We start from the raw sequence: 25,097 nt of genomic DNA, 5'->3' as shown, positions 1-25,097 counted from the left end.
GGAAAATTACTCATTTAGGTTTATTTTAAAATTAAATAGTTATATCTGCATATTGAAACTACAACCCAATCAAAACAGAATTTTAGAAAGGCAAATTTCATCTTAAGAACCTTTCTCCTCATTATGCCAGGTCCTAGATGTGATGAAGAGACACATACATTATAATGCTCACCCTCCAGATTTGGCGTGATTTCTCTCTATATTGGTCAATTTTTGATCATCAGGCCCCTAGCCAGAACAACTGACATTTAACATTTTATTATCTCTCTGTGCCACCCCCCACTGGGACATGATTTCTTCTAAACCTTATTGTTTACATAGTTTTTCTATAATCAGTACTTAAATATTGAAATTTCCAGTATAGGTGGGGATACAACCGGCACAATCAACAATTTCAAATGACAAAATAAATGTAAAAGAGCTACGTATAAACAATTTAATACACTTGTGAAGGTAAAATTAATATTGGGTACACATTAAAAGGAAAAAAAATCACAGTACATTGTCCCTTTAAACACTACTACATGAGAGGTTATTAACCCCTTCATGCTAGCATCAAAGTGTAAGCATTGGAACAAAGTTCTGATGTACACACTTGCTGTAGAAATTAAAAAACACAATCTCCATTGCGATCACGTGATTTCAAGGCTAGGTTTGGATTATGGGGACTGCCTATGCTGCTAGTCACACACCCCAGTCCTATTCTTGCTTGCAGTCAAAGGAGAGGCTGCAGGACACCATATAAGGTAGGATATTCCATGCCGTCCTAATGGCATTAAAGGGACATTCCAGTCAAAGTTTTAATGCACATAGATGAATTACATCTTTGAATAGAAACATATTTGCAACATACATAAATTGGTTTCTAGCAAAAGTTATCACTGTTTTACTGTTAGTATTTTTCTCTGCACGTGCATGTGAAGCATTGCTAGATTTTTGCAGAGCAACAGCATTTATAAATACTGCAGCTGCTCAGAGCACCAGTGGGGCTTGTCATGTCAGCAATTAACAAACTGAGTCATTACCAGAGGGTACAAGCACCTTAGGATCTCTGAGTAAGTGCTGTGTTTAAAATGCTGGTGCACAGTGCATGCTTAAATACAATTTTGAAACAGCTATAGCTTTAATAAAAAGCATTTTTGCTAATACATTTATATTACAAAAAGACTTTTATTCTAAACTGAAATGCAACCATGAATTTCAATTTTGGCTGGAATGTCCCTTTAAAGCCCAGAACTGTTAGATTAGCATTGAATGTCTTAATGGCTTGAAGGGGAGGGGGGCTTGTTCGGTTAAAGGAACTTTTTCAAAACATTTTCAAACAAAGGCATAAATAAGTGATACTTGTTTTGTTCAATATTTTAATTGTATTTTATTTTATTTTTTAAGTATTTGCTGTACTTTAAATGTAGGAACAAATGCAGTTTCAGAACCTGCTCTTTGTGAGAAAACAAATTATTTCTAGTTAAAGAAGTCAGGTTTTGTGTGCTACAATTTTGTTCAAAATATATGTATACTAGATACTATGACCTAAACTAGGGGATTTAATTAATTAATTAGCTCATTTATTTTTATTTTTTTCAGAAGTTCTAGAAATTTAAATTAATTATTGCATGGGAACATTTATATATTTCCTTTTGTAATTGGATTGTTGCAGGGATATCTAATTATATCTAATGTTATTAGCTGATTCGTGTCTGGCAGTTTAGTCATTTATTCTTGTTTCTTAATAGTATATGATGATACAGATGCTTCTTTTTTGTAATGAAACAAATTACTAAGGATTTAAACAAGACAAATGAATTTGATCCAAAAATATTTTACATTTATTATAGAAGAAAACACTTGTATGGATGATTTTTAAGTCTCAAAACTGTGATCATTCTATCCTTGGTAACCAAATCATCTTTATTTTACTAAAGAAAACTGGGAAATAAGTTGAAACAATTCTTTACTTACATCCCCAAACACAGCACAGAGCAACATAAAGCATCATCCAGAAATACAAATGATCAATTAATGATTTAGCTTCCAGTCTATAGTTTCTGTCCATTTACTTCAATGCACCGAGAATGTATTGCACTGAAATGTTGTGATCCAATCAAAATTGCAAAAGATGCTGGTATTATTATTATTATTATTATTATTATCGGTTATTTGTAGAGCGCCAACAGATTCCGCAGCGCTAAATAACTTGAGAGTACTCAGTCGACTTAGGATATTGATATACTGGACTGGTTACTAATTGTCCATGATAAAAGAACACAGCTATCCATATGATTCTTAAAGGAACATTAAAGGGATACTGAACCCAAATTTTTACTTTTGTGATTCAGATATAGTATGCAATTTTAAGCAACTTTCTAATTTACTCCTATTATTAATTTGTCTTGGTTCTCTTGCTATCTTTATTTGAAAAAGAAGGCATCTAAGCAATTATTTTAGTTCAGAATGCTGGACAGCATTTGTTTATTGGTGGGTGAATTTATTCACCAATCCGCAAGAACAATCCAGGTTGTTCACCAAAAATGGGCCGGCATATAAACTTACATTCTTGCATTTCAAATAAAGATACCAAGAGAATGAAGAAAAATTGATAATAGGAGTAAATTAGAAAGATGCTTTAAATTGCATGCTCTATCTGAATCACAAAAGGAAAAATCTGGGTTCAGTGTCCCTTTAAATGGACAGTCTACTCCAGATTTGTTATTGTTTAAAAAGATAATCCATTTTTACTCATTCCCCAGTTTTGCATAAGCAACACAGTTATATTAATATACTTTTTACCTCTGTGATTACCTTGTATCTAAGCCTCTGCAGACTGCCCCTTATGTCAGTTCTTTTGACAGACTTGCATTTTATCCAATCAGTGCTAACTCATAAATACCTCCACGAGAGTGTGCACAGTATTATCTGTATGGCCCACATGAACTAGCACTGTCTTGCTGGGAAAAACTGTCAAAATCCACTGAGATAAGAGGTGGCCTTTAAGGGCTTTGAAATTAGCATATGAGCCTACCTAGGTTTAGCTTTCAACAAAGATTACACAGAGAACAAAGCAAATTTGATGAAAATATCAATATGGAAAGTTGTTTAAATTTGCATACCCTATCTGAATCATGAATGTTTAATTTTGACTTGACTGTCCCTTTAACTGATTTGGATAACTCATAAGCAATTTTTAGCAATTCTATAATGGGAAAATGTATTATGAAGACTTTGGATATGTTGATAGAGGTGTGCCTGATCCTTCAGATATCAGATACTCCTTTAACAATTATGCGTATTAATAGGAATAAAGGATGAAATAGAGTGCACTCAAACATCTGACAATTGTACTTAAAGGGATATGAAACAGTGTTCCTTTAGTAAAAACAAATATGCTAAATCAAAGTAAACATAAAAAGAAACAGATTATGTAAAAAAATAATCAAACAATTTACCTGTTTACTTGCAAAATAAGCACTTAGAAATTCTCACTGTAGCCTTTGCCCTCAGGGAGATGAGAGAGCTGAAATGTTGGTAAATTGAGTTGCATTCTGTTTTCTTTTGAGCATGGTTAAAACTGACAATTTGTTTCTCTTGCATTCACTAAACAGTAAGGTGCACATTGCAAGTGGAATGCTAATGAAAGTGCAGAGTGTGATATCAATATCGATGGACTGTGCTTATATTGGTGCGCAAATTGATATTACAATTCCATGATAAAACACATTTACCAGAGAAGATTAAGTGTGTCCCTATACTTTCAATGGATATTGCAACTGTGATTAACATCATTCATGTTACAAGTTGAAAGTTATGGCTTGCACTTGAGCGAAATCCAAAATAGTGCTAGAAGAATGTTTTAAAATGAGTCAGCTACACCTCACTGACGAGGCCCAATGAAGGCGAAACGATCATCTGGGGTTGCTGTGTTCCTTGTTCAGAGAGGAGTTGCCTGGTATTTCTGCTCGGGACTGGCCGTAATGGGCGGGGTCAGACTGATATACTACAGGAGAATTCTACTCTGTGAAAAGCATTACTGGGCTAAAAGAAGTTGCACCCAGGTGGTGAATCGCCATAGAACAGGCTAACAATGATATTGAGCCGGTTGTTCGTTCCTGTGAGTGCATTTCTCTATAGTCTCCCTATGTGAAAAAGGGTAACCCAGACGTGGACCCCTTGCTCAGTGTGCTTAGAGGAACACTGCTACACCTCACTGACGAGGCCCAATGAAGGCCGAAATGATTGTCTGGGGTTGCTGTGTTCCTTGTTCAGAGATGAGTTGCCTGGTATTTCGGCGCTGGACTGGCCATAATGGGCGGGGTCAGACTGACAGGCTAACAATGATATTGAGCTGGTTGTTCGTTCCTGTGAGTGCATTTCTCTCTAGTCTCCCTATATATATATATATATATATATATATATATATATATGTATAAATATGTGTATATGTGTATATATACATATGTATACATGTGTATTTATGTGCATTTATGTGTCTACAAACATATATACACATATATAGACATATAAATATAATTGTGAGCCCTTCCCAATCAAATACCTTAAAATATTGTATGCTGTATAATTATTAAACAATCTTAATGTTTTTATATATTTTTTTTAAATAGAAATACTTGAAGTTCTCATGTTCTTCACTTAGAAGAAAATATATAATGTATATATATATATATATATATATATATATATATATATATATATATACTGTGTATATATATATATATATATATATATACACACACACACACTATATGTCTATATTTATTTCTATATCAATTGAGTTGTGTAGTTTATAAGTCACATTAAAGGTGGAAAAAGTTCTGAAATGATTTATCTTTGAAACCTGACATTTGAACAGGGTGTTGTAGACTTTTTATATTGACTGTATATGTATTCATCTAGATATAAAGCTACGGATATATATTTAAAAAATATACCTATTAAAATAAAAAGAACATTTTCTTTTAAGTGTAGAACATAGGAATTCCTTATGCACTTTCGGCTGTAGCACAGTTTTGCTAGTACACCTTCTGCTTAGTGCTAGAACAACAAAAAAAGAAGAGGCTTTTTTTAGCGTGCCCTATAGAAGTCTGTGGGGGAAAGGGAGTAAGCAGCGCGCTGAGTCTTTCAGTTTAACTTGTTGGGTTCTAATGACCCATATGTGACATACTTACATGTCCTGCTTTTGAATATTGCAAGGTTTACTATTACTTTAAGATACTTGCTGTTTCCTGCTGTGATTTTTCTTCAATCAACAGCCCTTAGCAGATTCTCTTTGTGTCAAACCATCAGACATCATTTTATTCTTTTTTTCAGTGCTTGGTCTTGAAAAGCATTTTTTGTCAGAACTGAAATAAGAATAATATCATACTGAAGATTGAAACAGAACAATTCATTGCTCACCCAGTGTAAGATCAAATAGGTCTAGGGGCTGGCTTCCTTCCTGCATCTAGTGCAAACAATCCTAATGCTTTAACAAAGTTGTAAAAATAGATACAAACTAAAACAGTGGACAGGCTAACAGATATTTTTTAATCCTGTTTATTTAATTGAAGAAAGAATAAAGAATATTATAATAGAGTGTTCCCTATGGTTCTGAGTTTACATGGGACTTAAAGGGACAGGAAATCCCAAAATTACAATTGTATGTTCTATATAAATCATGAAAGAAAAACACTTTTCCGATTTACTTCTATTATCAATTTTGCTTCATTATCTTGTTACCCTTTGCTTAAGAAGCAGCATTGCACTACTGCAGCTAGTTGAACACATTTAGTTAGCCAATCAGAAGAGACAAATGTGTGCAGGCAGCAATCAGCAGCTAGCTCCCACTAGTGTATGATAAGTGTGTATTCTTTTTCAACAAGGGATACCAAGAGAACTAAGCACATTAGAAAATAGAAGTGAAATTAAAAGTGTCTTAAAATGACATCCTCTATCAGATTCATATAAGTTAAATTTTTACTTTCCCGTCCCTTTAAAGAAAACTGCACGTATAACATTACTAATAGGGACATTTCGTTTAGGGACAGGTAATGTTGAGTAAATGTATAATTGAGTATTTCCAGTGTCCAAACACGTAATTGCAATCATGGAAAATTCAGATGACTGTATTTCACAGTGTGATTTGAGCTAAATGTTAAACTTTTATTGAACCAGGATATATTCATGCGAACTAGGCTTGCATTAAAAAACTTTAACAGCTTTGTGAGCAGGTGAGAAATGCTGTACAAAACAGGCCAAAATAGATTTTGAAGAGGTTAAGGCTTTTAAAATAGAATAGTCAAAATAAAACACTTTGTGCAGTGAATAGTGTATTTTGTTAAAATATAACTTGTATTTATTAAGAAATTATTCAGATAGCCCTGCTATCACGGCCTACTAATGACTGATAGGTAAACACAGTCCCAACGCAAAGGTTAAGACCCAGGATGCGACCAATGCAGTCAGGGCCAGCTCAAACATGGGATCAAGTGGGTCCAATGGACTCAGGCAGCACTTGACAAGGAGCAGTACTCCAGTGAGTGAGTCAATCAATCACTATCAGCCTCAGACTACTCCTGCCCTCTTTAGGTCTTAACAAATACTGAAATGCTGCCTCAAGGCACAAGCATTTCAGCCTCCTTTTTATGTCCTTGAGGACTGTCCTAGGAAGGCCATATTGTGCCCTAGGATTTCTTGCCATGCTGACCAGCTAATCATGGTTGGTCCTGTATGATTTGTTTTTTTATTACCTGCACAATAAACTTTTCACAATTTAACCACAGTGGATCGTTATCTGGATTTGTCACCCCTTTAAGACCTTGAGCTATCCAATCTCCGCACCCGCTGCATTACCCAGTCTCAGACAAGAGCCTAGTAGTCCTGACAACAGATGGAATTAGTACTGAAATGTATGGAACTCTTTTAGAACTTTCCAATTATTTGCATAACCAAAGAACACTAAACCAACCATCCACATTCGCATAATCCTTGGCCAGGATTCTGCAATTTGCTCTTCATAGTCCAAAACAATTACATAGCTCCTAGCTAGAGCTACCCAATCCCTTCACAGCTTCAAAACTGTGACCAAATACTCTGCTGCTATATTTGCTTCATTCTTATTCTTATGAAAGTCCTAATATTTAAAATAAAAATTCTAGAGGTTCCTTAAAACACAATTTGGGTATGCTCTAAACAGACATCAAACTAGCCATACAATTTAATAAGGCTAAAAACAATTATGAAATTGTCTACTTTAAAATGATACATCTAGCATTATTTTCTGCATGCGGTGAGTCAAAATGATTTCATAATGACGTGCCAATGTCTAATGATTTCTAAACCATGGATATTCATATTTGTCTATTGAGGTAGCAGACATTAATTTATTTTCTTCATTATTTCAATACTGCCAATGCAGCTTTACAAAAATAATTCCAGTGGCAGTCTACCAAATAAACTGTTACAAGCTAATTACCACGCTTGATTTATTGTAGAGGCAATATCATTGTTACTTTAATGCATTAGCACAGTACAGATCTTTAGTAGTGAGCAATAATGATTAAGTGTTGCTTTGCATTCTAGTGAAGATAATATAGAGTTTAAAGATAATTTCTTGAGGTACATATCTGGAAAGCATTAGCATGATTACACATGCCAACAAATAACATGCAATTAATTAGTCAAAATTATATAAAAAGGTTCATTTTCTTACAGCGATAACCCCTAAATGAACACTAAAGTTATGGTGACTCATATAATGGCCTTGATATCAACCACCACTTTCCTGGTATGCTTGGGTTTTTGTGGGAATTTCAAATGGATTGGAAAGGCTTTGTGACTTTTTCGTGATTTCTGCTGTTTTTTTTTAAATTTTATTTTTATATCTGACATAGACTTCAGTGAAAGTGTTCTTACATATTTGAGACTATGGATTCTACTCTGTATCAAACTGCAAAAGTTCACATACTCCTCAAAGTGTAAGATACTGGCCAAAACGTCAATTGACTGTGTATATCGTCACTTGTGACTAGCTGCAAAGGCTAGCAACAGGGCAACGTAGTGTGTGAGTGGCTCTGTGTTCAATAACCAAGTTCAGAAAGTAGCTGCAGCGTTTCCTAGCAAGATAGGTTAAGGAGCTCTGTTTGTTACAGTCACTCGCGCCCTGTTGGCCAATCCGGAGTCAGAGGGGGAGGGGGCACTGTCCAGAGCGTCTCCACAGTGCCTACGTCCGTGCTCACTTCAATGGAATCCAATGTCTATTCCTTGTATTCATTCTGCTCTGTATCCTCAAACGTGCAGCATGTCAGAGTATTATAAAGGGACTGTATTTAGTGCGAAGAGTTCCCATTTTTAAACTTTCAACCATTATTTATGATTATTATTATTGGCTGCAACAACTCCATGTTGTGTTAATAGTTGTATGATACTATACTATTGTTCCTTTCCCACACTGCTCACTATTTTACTATGCTCCCTAACCAACTGTACCAGTGGAGGTAATAGTACTAGCTGTGCAGATTTGACTGCACACAGCAAAGAAGGTAACAATATTCTGTTTACATTAGCAGAAATAAAGTGTAGGGACACAAAAAAAATTGAAGCAGAAGCTGCCTCCTTGCCCTGATAGATGTGCTCTGCAGTTGATTACAATTCCTGCACAGTCTGGGTAACCTTGGAAACAGACGAGTATCTGCAGTGAGGGCAGCTGAAACTTACATTACTTACATTGCTCCCTGACAAGTTGTTTTAGCTACCTAAACTAACTTCATGTGACAATTTGCCTTATTTCTTCTAAAGTAAGACAGAAATCTGATGCCTTCTATGGTATACATAATATACTGTGCACATAGGGTTGCCTGGCGTCCAGTATTCAACTGAACAGTCCAGTATTTCAGCAGGATGTACACTAAAATCTACAAAAAACTACTGGACACTGAAATGACCAGTTATTTAATGTCTCCTATGCCTCTCCTATGCCTCTATGTATGGCCCTGAAAGAAGCAACACTGCACACATACTGCTCTTTGTTACTAGCAGCCAAGGAAGATACAAAAAAAAATCTGAAAATCTTCTGTCTTATGTGAGGGGAGTGTTAACATACTGCTGTTTGTATCATGTGTAGCCACCAAGGTAAAATCAATGTTTAGTGTGTGCTACTGTCAGTCAAAGGGGGTTAAAGGGACAGTCTAGACCCAATATATATTTTTGATTACTTATTGTTACATACCAGTGAAGCATCCTGCAACTGGTCCCACGTCTATAAATTTGTAAGAAGTACATGAAACATTTAAATATTCATTGTTTGTTAGGAGCCAAAAGTGACCGCCAAGCTACGCCTACCTATTGCATGTATATTTTGGTATGTTTATGAAACCTGACATTTTTCTTTTGTGATTCAGACAGAGCATAGTATTTTTTTTAAAAAGTTTCTAATGTACTACTATTATCAAATTTGCTTTGTTCCCATGATATTCGGTGTAGGCATCTGGAGCACTACATGGTAGTGCTGCCATCTAGTGCGCTTGCAAATGGATTACATTCTTGCAAAACTGCTTCCATATAGTGCTCGAGAAATGGGCTGGCTCCTAAACATCTAAACTTCCAAGAGAACGAAGAAAAATTTAAGAAGTAAATTGGAAAATTGTTTAAAATCGCATGCATGGGGGGCGGAGCCTGGACAAGCAGGGAAATGGCCACAAGCTAGCTAGTCTCTGAAGCTTTACTTCTCCCTTTGAGGTTACTGCAGTGAGTACCCGGTCAAATTTAATTTAAAAAACCACCCTGGGCATGTTCAAGCGGTCTGGCATTATTAATAACTAACTGCGGTCCTGCACGGGTGCTCCATACAGAAGAAGCGGCTCCAGATCTAATCAAGGCCCACACTCGACGACGGGAGAGAACAGAGTGCCGTCGCAAATCATTCGCCTAAAGCGACCATCAGTGGGCTAAAAAACTATCCTCAGATAAGAAGCACAGAGCGGATCATCCTCCCACCACCACACCGCAACACCTAAAGGGCAGACTGTCCCGGCCTCAACGCCACCCATCGTCCAATATAGGCCTCAGGTGCTGCACAGGTAACAGACTTAGACAGAGACGCAAATAAACCAGCCGCAACTCACCACTCACCACCAAAAGGAGGCAAGACAAGGGAAAAGCGGCAGAAGGGAACTTTTTCTGCTAAAGCAGATAAGCAGCAATCAGGGTAAATAAATTACTAATCTCCTGCCCTGAGTTACTGGACAGTCCTATTGCGCACTTTTATTAACCTTGCCTTTGTGAATGGGGGACTGAGCTGCCCTATACATATAAGACCCTTACCCTGATCGCTACCAATTGGCCTTATATAAAACCTTAACACTCATGCCAGGGGTTTTCAAAAGCTGATAGTTTTATACCCAGTATTTCAAGTCTGCATTTAACATAAATTGTATTACTCCGAGTACATCTCTATAAATCATAGAGTTTATACAGTATTACTAATATCCATCAGAGTGGGATACTTGATCCTTATATCTACGCACTGATAATACTAAACAAGCCTTACTTTCCATATCAGGAGCTCACATTAACCTTTTCTGTACATACTGTAATGCCCTGCAAGAAGGCAGTTAAGATGTAGAAACCTCTCAAATCCACCACCCTGAATCTATACCTAAAAGCAGTGGACCCTCAGACTGAAAATATGGCAGACCCACATAAGAAACATGCTTCGGCACAAATACACGATCCTCCTAATGAAAATGATTCACTTATTACCAAAGTCGATCTAAAATATTTGTCATCTAAAGATGATATTAAAGTAGTCTTAAAGGAAGTCAGAGATCTATTTGGCGAATTACGCAAAGACATCACCCAAGTTAAGCAAAGAATGTCCAAGCTAGAGGGCACACATCTGTCACTGTGTGACGAAGTACAGCAATCTTCTAAACAACTACGCAACCATGAGGAAACCATTAGATTTTTATTGGATAAAGTCGAAGACCTCGGAAATCGTAATAGAAGAAATAACCTCAAAATCACGGGCATCCCTGAATCCATTAACCCATCTGCTCTCTAGGGTTGCCTACAGGATTTGTTTCGCTCAATCAAGGGAACCCCATCTGCACCAGAAATTATCCTGGAAAGGGCCCACTGAGCTCTGAGACCCAAACCCACAGCAAAAGCTCCCTCTTGGGACATAATAGTGTGCTTCCTGAATTTCATGGATAAAGAAGAAGTATTGAAGAACGCTAGAGCTAAGTCCCCTATCACTAATGCTGGCATCTCCATCCAAATCTTTTCTGATATAAGCCCAGCCACTCTCCAAAAAGACGAGAACTCAGATTCATCACAGATGCACTTCGGGCTGCCGGAGTTCAATATCGCTGGGGATTCCCGGTAAGCATTATCACGGCAAAGAATGGAGAAACCATAACTTATTGCTCCCCTGACAACCTCTACAAATTTTATGAGAAATAGGGCTTAAAAATCAGCCTTCCTGATTTAGAGTCCGAAGACACATGACCCACTCATCAGCTTCTGGGAGATAACGACCAAAACATTGCTTTTATGCCAAGATAAGGTACTGTATACCCCCTTCCAAGTTAAAATTTACCTATATCACTGCACGGGTGATATTCCGAAGAGACTTTTCACAAGAGACATTTATACCCAATCACTCTATGGCTTATCGGTTACAAAATGTTTTCAGATATAGGGTTTTTCTTCTGTACATCACTTTTCTATTTGCTACTGTAGTGCCATTCCTGATGTTGGTCCCCCTATATGTCAGGTGGACAAGTAGAATAACATTAGCACATGTCTGTAGTTACTCCAACCTAGAATCAGCAGTTACTCTAACTTAGGTTATAACGGAAGTATTTCCTGCACTTGGACCAACAAGACAGCTATATGCCCTTTCTTGACTTTTGTCATTACATTTTAGTATGTTTGTTCAGTTAATTATACACGCTAGGCTAGTATTAATTCTTTGGCATAATCTAACATGCTAGAATACAGCTGATAATGTTGTTTTTGGTTTAGAGATGCCTTGTGGCGGGGTGCTGTCATTCAGCAGTAGACAATATGATAATATTCGCGAAAGTCTAACATACTGCTTGCTGGGTGTCATGTGTATATTTTATGCTCAATAAAATTTTTTAAATAAATAAAAAAAAAAAAAATTGCATGCGCTATTGGAATCATGAAAGAACAATTTTGAGTTTCATATCCCTTTTAATAAGTTTTCCTACTCTCACATGCTAATTTTTGCATGTTCAATTCGAAATAGGTAACGGAAAAATATTAAACATGCACTAAACTGTCATACAAGAAGAAATGTAATGCTAACGTCCTGGCTTAACAGTTATATGCAAGGCTTATTAAACACTAAGCTCTAGGCAGTAACTTGGTAAATGTATTTGTTTGTGTCACGGAGGAAACCTTAATTGAAAGCTTAGGAGGTTCCCTCTGTGACTTAATATCTGCCGAATGCAACTGAAGTTAATATATGTACACTCTAACACAATGTTTACATTTGGCAATAAGTTACGTTACCTCTAAATGTTCTGAGTAACAGGCAGTCTGACAGGCTGGAAGTCTGTAGCTTAACACTACAGCAAGGTTCGGGTAGGAGAAGCGGTCTGAGCTGTCCGTAGGTTAGCGGAATCTCAGACACCGTGCTGTGAAGGATTTCTCCAATAGAGGTGAAGTCGTTGGGTCTTACGAACAAGCAGGATGCAGGATGGACAGGACAAGCACTCTGAGTCAGGAGGTAACAGAATGAGATGCGAGGTAAGTGTTCTGAGTAACAAGTCGGCAGGTAGAGTTGTAACTGCTAGTCTAGAAGTTCTCAATTAGCCAGCAATGAGGGCTAGTAGGAGCTGCCTTATATATGGAGAAGTTGATGAGTTAAAGGGACAGTACACACTAACCAGGTAGTGAACATATGAACCTTACATAGCCCCCCCAAAAGGAACCACAGCAAGGTTCAAGGTCGAGGTCTGTCCTGATTTCTTCTATATAAGAGAGAGATCAATCGCGGGGCTAAGATGATGGAAGCAGGTTCCTAGGTATCGTCTTCTTGGCCGTAACCTTTCCAATGTACAAGATAATAAAGTCTACGAAAACGTCTACGAGAGTCAAGGATACTATGTACCTCATACTGGTCATCGTGATCTACTACAGGATCGGTCCCTGCGATACCAGGGCCCGGAAGGAGGAGTGGTACATGACTTAACCAATGAGATGTGAAACGTGGGATGAATCTTGAAGGATGCAGGTAGTTTCAGAGTAACGGTGACTGGATTTTTCACTGAGATGATGGAATAAGGACCGATGTATAAGCTTCCCAATTTTTTACATGGGTAATGGAGCTTTAGGTGTTTGGTGGAAAGCCCTACATATTGTCCAACCCTGTATTCAGGAGATTTTCGGTGACGTAAATCATAGTGCCTTCGTTGAGTCGATTGGGCATCAAGTATATTCTATCTCACTGAAGCAAAGATTCCAGATATCTCATTAACGAGGTCGTTCAGTTGAGGACATGGAGATTTAAGTTTAGGGTAGAGATCGCATCGGAGGTGCAAACCATAATTGATAAAGAAAGGAGTATAACCAGTAGAGGAGCTTTTATGGTTATTATAGGCAAATTCTGCCAGTGGTAAGTATGAGGCCCAAGAGTCCTGTTGTTGAGAACAAAAGCATTGCAGGTATTGTTCCAACCACTGATTTACATGCTTGGTTTGTCCATTAGTCTGGGGATGAAATGAAGTGCTAAGTCTTTGGTCGATATGCAAAGCCTGACAAAGGTTTTTCCAGAACTTGGACGTGAACTTAGTCCCTCTATAGCTTATCGTAATTTTTGGAATACCATGTAAGCGTATGATGTCCTTAATGAATAGATTACTTGCCTGTTTTGAATAAGGTAGAGCAGTAGTAGGTATAAAGTGGGCCATCTTAGAGAAGAGGTCTGTGACTACGAATATTGTGGTATAGGAGTTAGAAACAGGGAGGTCGACTATAAAGTCCATTGACACTGTTTCCCAGGGAACGTGTGGTACCTGGAGAGATTGGAGCAAACCCATTGGTTGTTGCCTGGAATGTTTTGAGGTAGCGCATACAATACATTGTGACAGAAATTCCTTTAGGGTTTTGAACATGGAGGGCCACCGAAAAGACTGTTTGAGTAAATCCAAGGTTTTGTCTGTTTGCATATGACCAGCAAGTGGGGATTCATGTACGAGTTTAACTACAGAGAGCCTGAGGGATGGCGGAATATACAACCTCCCATCCTTATAGAATAAGACATCAGTGTCTCGGTGTAGACCTTTGGTTGGTTTTGTGTGGTTGGGGGATTGTGCTTCTTTGAGTTTAGGAACCATACTGGTAAGAACTCCTAGAATACAATGTTTGGGAATGACTGTGGTAGGAGAATCAATTGGAACAAGTTTGTCTGCTTGTCTGGAAAGAGCATCTGCTTTACCGTTCTTTGAACAAGGTCTATAAGTGATAATGTACTGGAACCTAGAAAAATACAAGCTCCAATGTAATTGTCTGGAAGAGAGTGTTCTATTGGACTGCAGATACTGCAAGTTCTTGTGGTCCGTATAAATGACGGGTGGGTGAGAGGCACCCTCCAGGAGATAAAAACCAATATCGAAGCCTAAGCTTCAGGATAGAGTGAGTGCGCTTTTGAGCTTAAAGTATACACACCATATAGAAATTATTGTTCAAATTTAATGAACATATTTAGGCATAATACACAAAAATATACAAACAACTAAATATAGGGACGTCTCCCTGTATAGTAAAAAAAACTCAGATAAAAATCCTGACTTATTATAAATGCAGGTAAAATCCTATATAGGCTAAGCAAAAATTTGCAGATGACAATTAAGAATATATGATATCATGGAGATATTAAAATGTATGGCATAACACTAATGTAATAAAACTTAGACTAAAAACAAGAGGAATGAATTAAATGATAAGCACCAAGTTCATATGTATAATCACAGTGCAGGTAGCCGTATGCAAATCGGCATAGGTGTTGTAACACTTGTAAGAAATGACGGCTTGGATTCGTATGCTAAAAGTTTGCTCCACAAACAATTGCAAGGTACTATACCGTAAGTTCAGAGGGTGTTACCGAGAAAAAGAGAGATCCTTCGGTCAAACCTCGGACCGCGGCTGCAGTAACTGCCGTTCCTGGGGATAGAAGTGTACAGACCTCTGCACATGTGAGTCGGCGTCTGATGTCACAGACTTCCCATCCGCTCTTCTCAGATTGTTGTTCGATGTTCCGGCAGCGTGAAGGAAAACAGCTGATTGCTGTTTCCTGATGTCAACTCGCTGTAAAGGCAGACTTGCCTGCTGTAGATGTACTTGTTGGTCCAGTAGAATGGTGGGGCGCAGGTTCTCCCTCACCTTAGGATATATAAAGATGATATTAACCCAGGTTAAAAGTTGCAGTGCAGACTGCACTGGAATGTCCTTTTTTCAAAGTCACAGTGTCACAAATGCAAACGATGCGTTTCGCCCTCCCTTGGACTTTATCAAGATGCATGTGACAGGTAACTGAGAGTCTTTTAAGTGATCCATTCACTTATGATTGGTTAGTAGGTTCAATTGTAAAGGTAACACCCTCCAGGTAGTTAAGGTGGTATATGTTTTCTTTTATCTTTGAAGTCCTTCTTCTTTAATTACTAGGGTAACACCCTCCAGGTAGTTAAGGTGGTATATGCTTACTTTAGTCTTTGTAATCTCTTTTGCTTTGTGCCTATCTGACACCAATATATAGAGAGAGTTTCATGAAATATATAAAAGATACATCTGTGCAATACGTCATATATATCAGTTGTGTCATAACAATAAAGCCATGCTATGTATATTGGAGTTGCTAACCATAGATATAATTTTAAACCAAAAATTAGTTAAAAATTGATTAAAAATATTATGTATCTGCCCTGAGTGGGAATATATATTATAGGGGGATATTTACATATATTTGTTAAAAACATCATGAAAAATAAATACAATAATAATAATGTGTCCAATTCTAAAAAGTAGGTGAATAAATGAATAGCAATATATTTACAATTATAAGGTTGAAAGTGAACCTATCAAAACAATTATTAAGCTTATAGTTGAAAAAATTAAATAAAATCATAATTGTATAAAGTGCATGTGAATATAAAGTGCTGTTTGAACAATTCTATTCAAATAAAAATGGGGAAAGGTCCAGTTCTGAGTTGAGACCCTTTGGGAATAAAGTGTCATATTTGTAAATCAATTCAGCTTCTTGTATTAAAAGTGTTTTCTCCTTGTTACCTCCTCTCCAGTGTCCCTTGACTTTTTTAATCCCCCAATAATTGAGTGCTTTAGTGTCCCCGTAGTGTTTTTCTTTAAAGTGTTTATAAAGTGAGGTGTCATCCCTACCCTTTTCTATACATAATAAATTTTCCATAATCCTATCCTTTAGGGATCTAGTTGTTTCACCAAAGTAAAAGAAATTACATGAACATTTTAGTGCATAAGCAATATTTTTATGAGTGCACCTGATTAAATCCTTAATTTGAAAATTAGATTCTGAACTGTTTATTTTTAAAGCCTTCAGTTTGGAGCTGTATTTGCAGGCCTTACATGTATAACAGGGAAAGAATCCTAATGGTATTTTACCCTCCAAGTCTTTTTGTGTTGAATTATTACTATTCCTTTTCAGTTCACTGGGAGCTAGCTGCATTTTAAAATTGTTCGCTCTTCTAAAATTAAAGGTCGGTTTATCTGCCAATTTTTTCCCAATTATATTGTCTTCCTTTAAAAGGGGCCAGTGTTTCCTTATTATCTTTTTGATTATGTTATGGTCTACACTGTAATCCGTAATAAAGGGAACATTAATTAGATCACTCTCTTCTCTTTTTTTGGTCTTATACTCTAGAAGTTCATTTCTATTGGTTGAACGTGCTTTAGAAATTGCGTTATCAATTTTGGATTTCTCATATCCCCTATCCTCAAATTTTTTTGCTATTAGAGTGACTTGATTCTCAAAGTCTTCTATCCTTGAGCAATTTCTTTTAATACGTAGTGTTTGCCCGTAAGGGATGTTATCCTTCCAGGTTTTTAAGTGGCAGCTCTCTGCATGAATTAAATTATTACAATCGACTGGTTTAAAATGGGTCTTAGTTTCTAATTTGTCTTTAATGGCCCTAATTTCCAGGTCAAGGAAGTTAACCTTAGTTTGACTGTAGTTGCTTAAAAATTTGAGACCATAGTTATTAGAATTCATCCTCTCAAAAAGTTTAATTAGTTCATTCTCAGGGCCTTTCCAAATTAACAACAAATCATCTATATAGCGCTTGTAGAGCACGAGGCTCGCACCAAGAGGGTCATTATTGAAGAATTCTTCTTCCCAGAACCCCATAAATAAATTTGCATAACTCGGTGCGAACCTCGTGCCCATGGCTGTGCCCTCTATCTGTCTGTAGAATTTGCTGTCAAAAGAAAAAAAAATTATGCTCTAATATGTATTGGATACTTTTTAATATGAAATCACTTTGTTTGGCTTCCATATTGGTATCACCATATAGAATTTTTTTAACTGCTGCTATTCCCTGTCGGTGATCAATCACAGTGTACAGTGATGATACATCGCATGTTGCGATTATCATTCCATCCTCCCATTTTATAGAATTTAAAATATTCAGTAATTGAGTTGAATCTTTCAAATGTGAATTCAAGTTGGTTACATAAGGTTGTAAGAACCGGTCTATATATTGAGATAGATTGGCAGAGATCGAGTTTATCCCAGATATGATGGGCCTCCCTGGTGGATTTATGAGACATTTGTGCACTTTTGGAAGGAAATAAAAGATAGGAATTTTGGAATGTTTAGGTGTTAAATAGTTGAATTCACTTTCATTAAGAAGTCCTTCAGATTTTCCTTCAGTAAAAATTTTATTTAATATTTTAATATATTTATCTGTAGGATTCATTGGTAGTACTTCATATGTTTTCTTATCATTTAAAAGCCTGTATGCCTCAACCATATACTTGTCTGTATCCATTATTACAACCCCCCCCCACCCTTATCCACCGGCTTTATGGTTACTTCTAAGTCTTTCTGCATTTTTGTCAGTATCTCTCTTTCTTTCTTATTAATATTTTGTTTCCTAATATGAGGTAACTCACAATTTTTGATATCGTTTAATACTATTTTTTCAAAGGTATCAAGATAGTTACCCTTGGAAGAAGCTGGATAAAATCGCGATTTAGGTTTTAAATCTGTGTGTTGGAATTTATCCAATACTTTATTAGGAATAGTGCCTTGTTTCTCTAATGGAGAAACTTCTTGATATGTATGTGGGTGTTGAACTTACTCATTCTAGCAGTAGGTGCATAAGAAAGACCTAAGTTAAGTAATTTCTCCTGTTCTTTTGTCAGATTGATTTTAATTAAATTGAAAATCCCACTCTTCTTGTTACTATTGTCTACCTCAATCTTTTTGGGTCATTTAGACCTTCCTCCCCCTCTTCTTCCTCTAAGTTTCTTTTTCTTCTTTGTATCTGTTCTGCTTCTTTTTTTTGTAAATTATTTGAGAAGCCCTCTCTTAGAGGGCTGTGGCCTAAAAAAGGCGATTTGGCATCTGATCTCATTTTTTCTGTATTTGTCAAATCCTCTCTCAAGGGGAGAAACCTGTTTTGTGTGGGTGTTATAAATTCCCTATTATCTTGTATCATATCTCTTGATTTGTAAACACCTCTGTGTCTGGGATATTCCCAATTATTCTGATTGCGGTTATGATTGCTCCTTTGGTAATCATAATTGCGATTAGAATTATTGTAATAATAGCCATGATTATTGATCCGATGTCTGTTGTTACGATTTTGGTATTCAAAATGATTTCGATATCCCTGATTTTGTTGTCGGTAATGTTCAGAATTCTAATAGTTGGAATTTCTATAATTATTATTATAATTACGTCTATAATAGTTATTAGTGTTCTCCTGATTGTAATTATAATTAAGATGGCTATTGTTATAACTGGCATATTGAGAATGGTGTTGTTGGTTATAATTTCTGGAGGGGTTTTCTTTTTTATTATTTTTATTGTGAGGTTTTATAGATTCTTGCTGATCTATCTCTTTATGTGTCTCTGTACTTTTATCAGTATTGTCCTTGATATCCCTTTCCATTTTACCCCATTTTGATCTCAATAGGTCTTTATTCAAATTATCTAATTTGTTAATTATCACTTTTTGCTTTTCTTTAAATTCTGTTTCTTCCCTCAAACCCTTTAGTTTTTCTTTCAGTTCAGAAATATTTGCCTCTATAGTTAATAATGTTTCTTTACGGGATTTTTTTAGAATTTCTATAAGCCATCTAGAGGCTGTATTAAGTGTATCAGTCCATTCTGCCTGTAGTTCTTAACTTAGAGTAAAAGTGCAGTTCTTACTGAACTGTAATCCTCTAGGGATAATTCCCTTATTCGTGTACCTATTTAGAAATACTAGCTCCATTTTTTGTTTTAGCTCTTTAACCATGGCTGATTCAAGTTTGTTCATCAAATCTGATAAATTGGGAATAGAATGGTTACTGTGGGTAGTAGACTTACTATAACTACTTAATTCCAAGTAGATTTTATCCCTAAAGTCAAATAAGTCCTCCATAGTGCTATTCATGGGTATACAATAATGTTTATTAGTGTTAGAATGGAATATGGTGTCCGAAGCAGCACACTAAAGGTCAGAGATAAATGAAGGAAGTAAAAAAAGGGGAAGATTAGTGCGCGCTAGAGGATGGTATTTCTAAACACTACTCTAAAGATACAATCTCTGTATTGTATCAGACACAAGTAAAAACCAATATCGAAGCCTAAGCTTCAGGATAGAGTGAGTGCGCTTTTAAGCTTAAAGTATACACATCATATAGAAATTATTGTTCGAATTTAATGAACATATTTAGGCATAATACACAAAGATATACAAACAACTAAATATAGGGACGTCTCCCTGTATAGTAAAAAAACTCAGATAAAAATCCTGACTTATTATAAATGCAGGTAAAATCCTATATAGGCTAAGCAAAAATTTGCAGATGACAATTAAGAATATATGATATCATGGAGATATTAAAATGTATGGCATAACACTAATGTAATAAAACTTAGACTAAAAACAAGAGGAATGAATTAAATGATAAGCACCAAGTTCATATGTATAATCACAGTGCAGGTAGCCGTATGCAAATCGGCATAGGTGTTGTAACACTTGTAAGAAATGACGGCTTGGATTCGTATGCTAAAAGTTTGCTCCACAAACAATTGCAAGGTACTATACCGTAAGTTCAGAGGGTGTTACCGAGAAAAAGAGAGATCCTTCGGTCAAACCTTGGACCGCGGCTGCAGTAACTGCCGTTCCTGGGGATAGAAGTGTACAGACCTCTGCACATGTGAGTCGGCTTCTGACGTCACAGACTTCCCATCCGCTCTTCTCAGATTGTTGTTCGATGTTCCGGCAGCGTGAAGGAAAACAGCTGATTGCTGTGGGGCACAGGTTCTCCCTCACCTTAGGATATATAAAGATGATATTAACTCGGGTTAAAAGTTGCAGTGCAGACTGCACTGGAATATCCTTTTTTCAAAGTCACAGTGTCACAAATGCAAGCGATGCATTTCGCCCTCCCTTGGACTTTATCAAGATGCATGTGACAGGTAACTGAGAGTCTTTTAAGTGATCCATTCACTTATGATTGGTTAGTAGGTTCAATTGTAAAGGTAACACCCTCCAGGTAGTTAAGGTGGTATATGTTTTCTTTTATCTTTGAAGTCCTTCTTCTTTAATTACTAGGGTAACACCCTCCAGGTAGTTAAGGTGGTATATGCTTACTTTAGTCTTTGTAATCTCTTTTGCTTTGTGCCTATCTGACACCAATATATAGAGAGAGTTTCATGAAATATATAAAAGATACATCTGTGCAATACGTCATATATATCAGTTGTGTCATAACAATAAAGCCATACTATGTATATTGGAGTTGCTAACCATAGATATAATTTTAAACCAAAAATTAGTTAAAAATTGATTAAAAATATTATGTATCTGCCCTGAGTGGGAATATATATTATAGGGGGATATTTACATATATTTGTTAAAAACATCATGAAAAATAAATACATAATAATAATGTGTCCAATTCTAAAAAGTAGGTGAATAAATGAATAGCAATATATTTACAATTATAAGGTTGAAAGTGAACCTATCAAAACAATTATTAAGCTTATAGTTGATAATGGATACAGACAAGTATATGGTTGAGGCATACAGGCTTTTAAATGATAAGAAAACATATGAAGTACTACCAATGAATCCTACAGATAAATATATTAAAATATTAAATAAAATTTTTACTGAAGGAAAATCTGAAGGACTTCTTAATGAAAGTGAATTCAACTATTTAACACCTAAACATTCCAAAATTCCTATCTTTTATTTCCTTCCAAAAGTGCACAAATGTCTCATAAATCCACCAGGGAGGCCCATCATATCTGGGATAAACTCGATCTCTGCCAATCTATCTCAATATATAGACCGGTTCTTACAACCTTATGTAACCAACTTGAATTCACATTTGAAAGATTCAACTCAATTACTGAATATTTTAAATTCTATAAAATGGGAGGATGGAATGATAATCGCAACATGCGATGTATCATCACTGTACACTGTGATTGATCACTGACAGGGAATAGCAGCAGTTAAAAAAAATCTATATGGTGATACCAATATGGAAGCCAAACAAAGTGATTTCATATTAAAAAGTTTCCAATACATATTAGAGCATAATTTTTTTTCTTTTGACAGCAAATTCTACAGAAAGATAGAGGGCACAGCCATGGGCATGAGTTTCGCACCGAGTTATGCGAATTTATTTATGGGGCTCTGGGAAGAAGAATTCTTCAATAATGACCCTCTCTGTGCGAGCCTCGTGCTCTACAAGCGCTATATAGATGATTTGTTGTTAATTTGGAAAGGCCCTGAGAATGAACTAATTAAACTTTTTGAGAGGATGAATTCTAATAACTATGGTCTCAAATTTTTAAGCAACTACAGTCAAACTAAGGTTAACTTCCTTGACCTGGAAATTATGGCCATTAAAGACAAATTAGAAACTAAGACCCATTTTAAACCAGTCGATTGTAATAATTTAATTCATGCAGAGAGCTGCCACTTAAAAACCTGGAAGGATAACATCCCTTACGGGCAAACACTACGTATTAAAAGAAATTGCTCAAGGATAGAAGACTTTGAGAATCAAGTCACTCTAATAGCAAAAAAATTTGAGGATAGGGGATATGAGAAATCCAGAATTGATAACGCAATTTCTAAAGCATGTTCAACCAATATAAATTAACTTCTAGAGTATAAGACCAAAAAAAGAGAAGAGAGTGATCTAATTAATGTTCCCTTTATTACGGATTACAGTGTAGACCATAACATAATCAAAAAGATAATAAGGAAACACTGGCCCCTTTTAAAGGAAGACAATATAATTGGGAAAAAATTGGCAGATAAACCGACCTTTATTTTTAGAAGAGCAAACAATTTTAAAATGCAGCTAGCTCCCAGTGAACTGAAAAGGAATAGTAATAATTCAACACAAAAAGACTTGGAGGGTAAAATACCAGTAGGATTCTTTCCCTGTTATACATGTAAGGCCTGCAAACACAGCTCCAAACTGAAGGTTTTAAAAATAAACAGTTCAGAAACTAATTTTCAAATTAAGGATTTAATCAGGTGCACTCATAAAAATATTATTTATGCACTAAAATGTTCATGTAATCTCTTTTACTTTGGTGAAACAACTAGATCCCTAAAGGATAGGATTAGGGAACATTTATTATGTATAGAAAAGGGTAGGGATGACACCTCACTTTATAAACACTTTAAAGAAAAACACTACGGGGACACTAAAGCACTCAATTATTGGGGGATTAAAAAAGTCAAGGGACACTGGAGAGGAGGTAACAAGGAGAAAACACTTTTAATACAAGAAGCTGAATTGATTTACAAATATGACACTTTATTCCCAAAGGGTCTCAACTCAGAACTGGACCTTTCCCCATTTTTATTTGAATAGAATTGTTCAAACAGCACTTTATATTCACATGCACTTTATACAATTATGATTTTATTTAATTTTTTAAACTATAAGCTTAATAATTGTTTTGATAGGTTCACTTTCAACCTTATAATTGTAAATATATTGCTATTCATTTATTCACCTACTTTTTAGAATTGGACACATTATTATTATGTATTTATTTTTCATGATGTTTTTAACAAATATATGTAAATATCCCCCTATAATATATATTCCCACTCAGGGCAGATACATAATATTTTTAATCAATTTTTAACTAATTTTTGGTTTAAAATTATATCTATGGTTAGCAACTCCAATATACATAGTATGGCTTTATTGTTATGACACAACTGATATATTTGACGTATTGCACAGATGTATCTTTTATATATTTCATGAAACTCTCTCTATATATTGGTGTCAGATAGGCACAAAGCAAAAGAGATTACAAAGACTAAAGTAAGCATATACCACCTTAACTACCTGGAGGGTGTTACCCTAGTAATTAAAGAAGAAGGACTTCAAAGATAAAAGAAAACATATACCACCTTAACTACCTGGAGGGTGTTACCTTTACAATTGAACCTACTAACCAATTATAAGTGAATGGATCACTTAAAAGACTCTCAGTTACCTGTCACATGCATCTTGATAAAGTCCAAGGGAGGGCGAAACGCATCGCTTGCATTTGTGACACTGTGACTTTGAAAAAAGGACATTCCAGTGCAGTCTGCACTGCAACTTTTAACCCGTGTTAATATCATCTTTATATATCCTAAGGTGAGGGAGAACCTGTGCCCCACCATTCTACTGGACCAACAAGTACATCTACAGCAGGCAAGTCTGCCTTTACAGCGAGTTGACATCAGGACACAGCAATCAGCTGTTTTTCCTTCACGCTGCCGGAACATCGAACAACAATCTGAGAAGAGCGGATGGGAAGTCTGTGATGTCAGACGCCGACTCACATGTGCAGAGGTCTGTACACTTCTATCCCCAGGAATGGCAGTTACTGCAGCCGCGGTCCGAGGTTTGACCGAAGGATCTCTCTTTTTCTCGGTAACACCCTCTGAACTTACGGTATAGTACCTTGCAATTGTTTGTGGAGCAAACTTTTAGCATATACGAATCCAAGCCGTCATTTCTTACAAGTGTTACAACACCTATGCCGATTTGCATACGGCTACCTGCACTGTGATTATACATATGAACTTGGTGCTTATCATTTAATTCATTCCTCTTGTTTTTAGTCTAAGTTTTATTACATTAGTGTTATGCCATACATTTTAATATCTCCATGATATCATATATTCTTAATTGTCATCTGCAAATTTTTGCTTAGCCTATATAGGATTTTACCTGCATTTATAATAAATCAGGATTTTTATCTGAGTTTTTTTACTATACAGGGAGACGTCCCTATATTTAGTTGTTTGTATATTTTTGTGTATTATGCCTAAATATGTTCATTAAATTCGAACAATAATTTCTATATGGTGTGTATACTTTAAGCTCAAAAGCGCACTCACTCTATCCTGAAGCTTAGGCTTCGATATTGGTTTTTACTTGTGTCTGATACAATACAGAGATTGTATCTTTAGAGTAGTGTTTAGAAATACCATCCTCTAGCGCGCACTAATCTTCCCCTTTTTTTACACCCTCCAGGAGATGCTGCCAATGGTCGAATGAAAATTTCCCTGCCAGCAGTTCCTTTTCCCCTACAGGGTAGTTCAACTCAGCAGTACAATATCAAACATGAGGGATGGAATTACATCAAAGGACAATATTTCTGTATGACCTGTGTCAGTAGCTAGGTGTATAGGTACAGTTTGGTGAGTAACCGGACCAGAGGATAACAAGTTACCATCAATGACCTTCACAGAGACATGATTGTGCTTGCTAATAACTGGAATTGTATTTATTTTCACGAAATCAACATCAACAAAGTTTCCACATGATCCTGTGTCAACTATGGCATCAGTCTT

At 36.2% G+C, this 25,097-nt stretch overlaps 1 protein-coding gene across 1 annotated transcript in view; it reads left to right on the top strand.

The window, feature by feature from the left end:
* REPS2 (RALBP1 associated Eps domain containing 2) overlaps positions 1-25,097 on the top strand; it is a 611,369-nt gene that overhangs the window by 229,348 nt on the left and 356,924 nt on the right. The gene's annotated exons all lie outside the window — the stretch shown is intronic.

Source organism: Bombina bombina, chromosome 3, assembly GCF_027579735.1.
Source record: "Bombina bombina isolate aBomBom1 chromosome 3, aBomBom1.pri, whole genome shotgun sequence".
In the NCBI taxonomy this organism is placed as follows: Eukaryota; Metazoa; Chordata; class Amphibia; order Anura; family Bombinatoridae; genus Bombina; species Bombina bombina.
The sequence above is the reverse complement of the archived record's forward strand: the minus strand, read 5'-3'. Positions and strand labels throughout refer to the sequence as shown.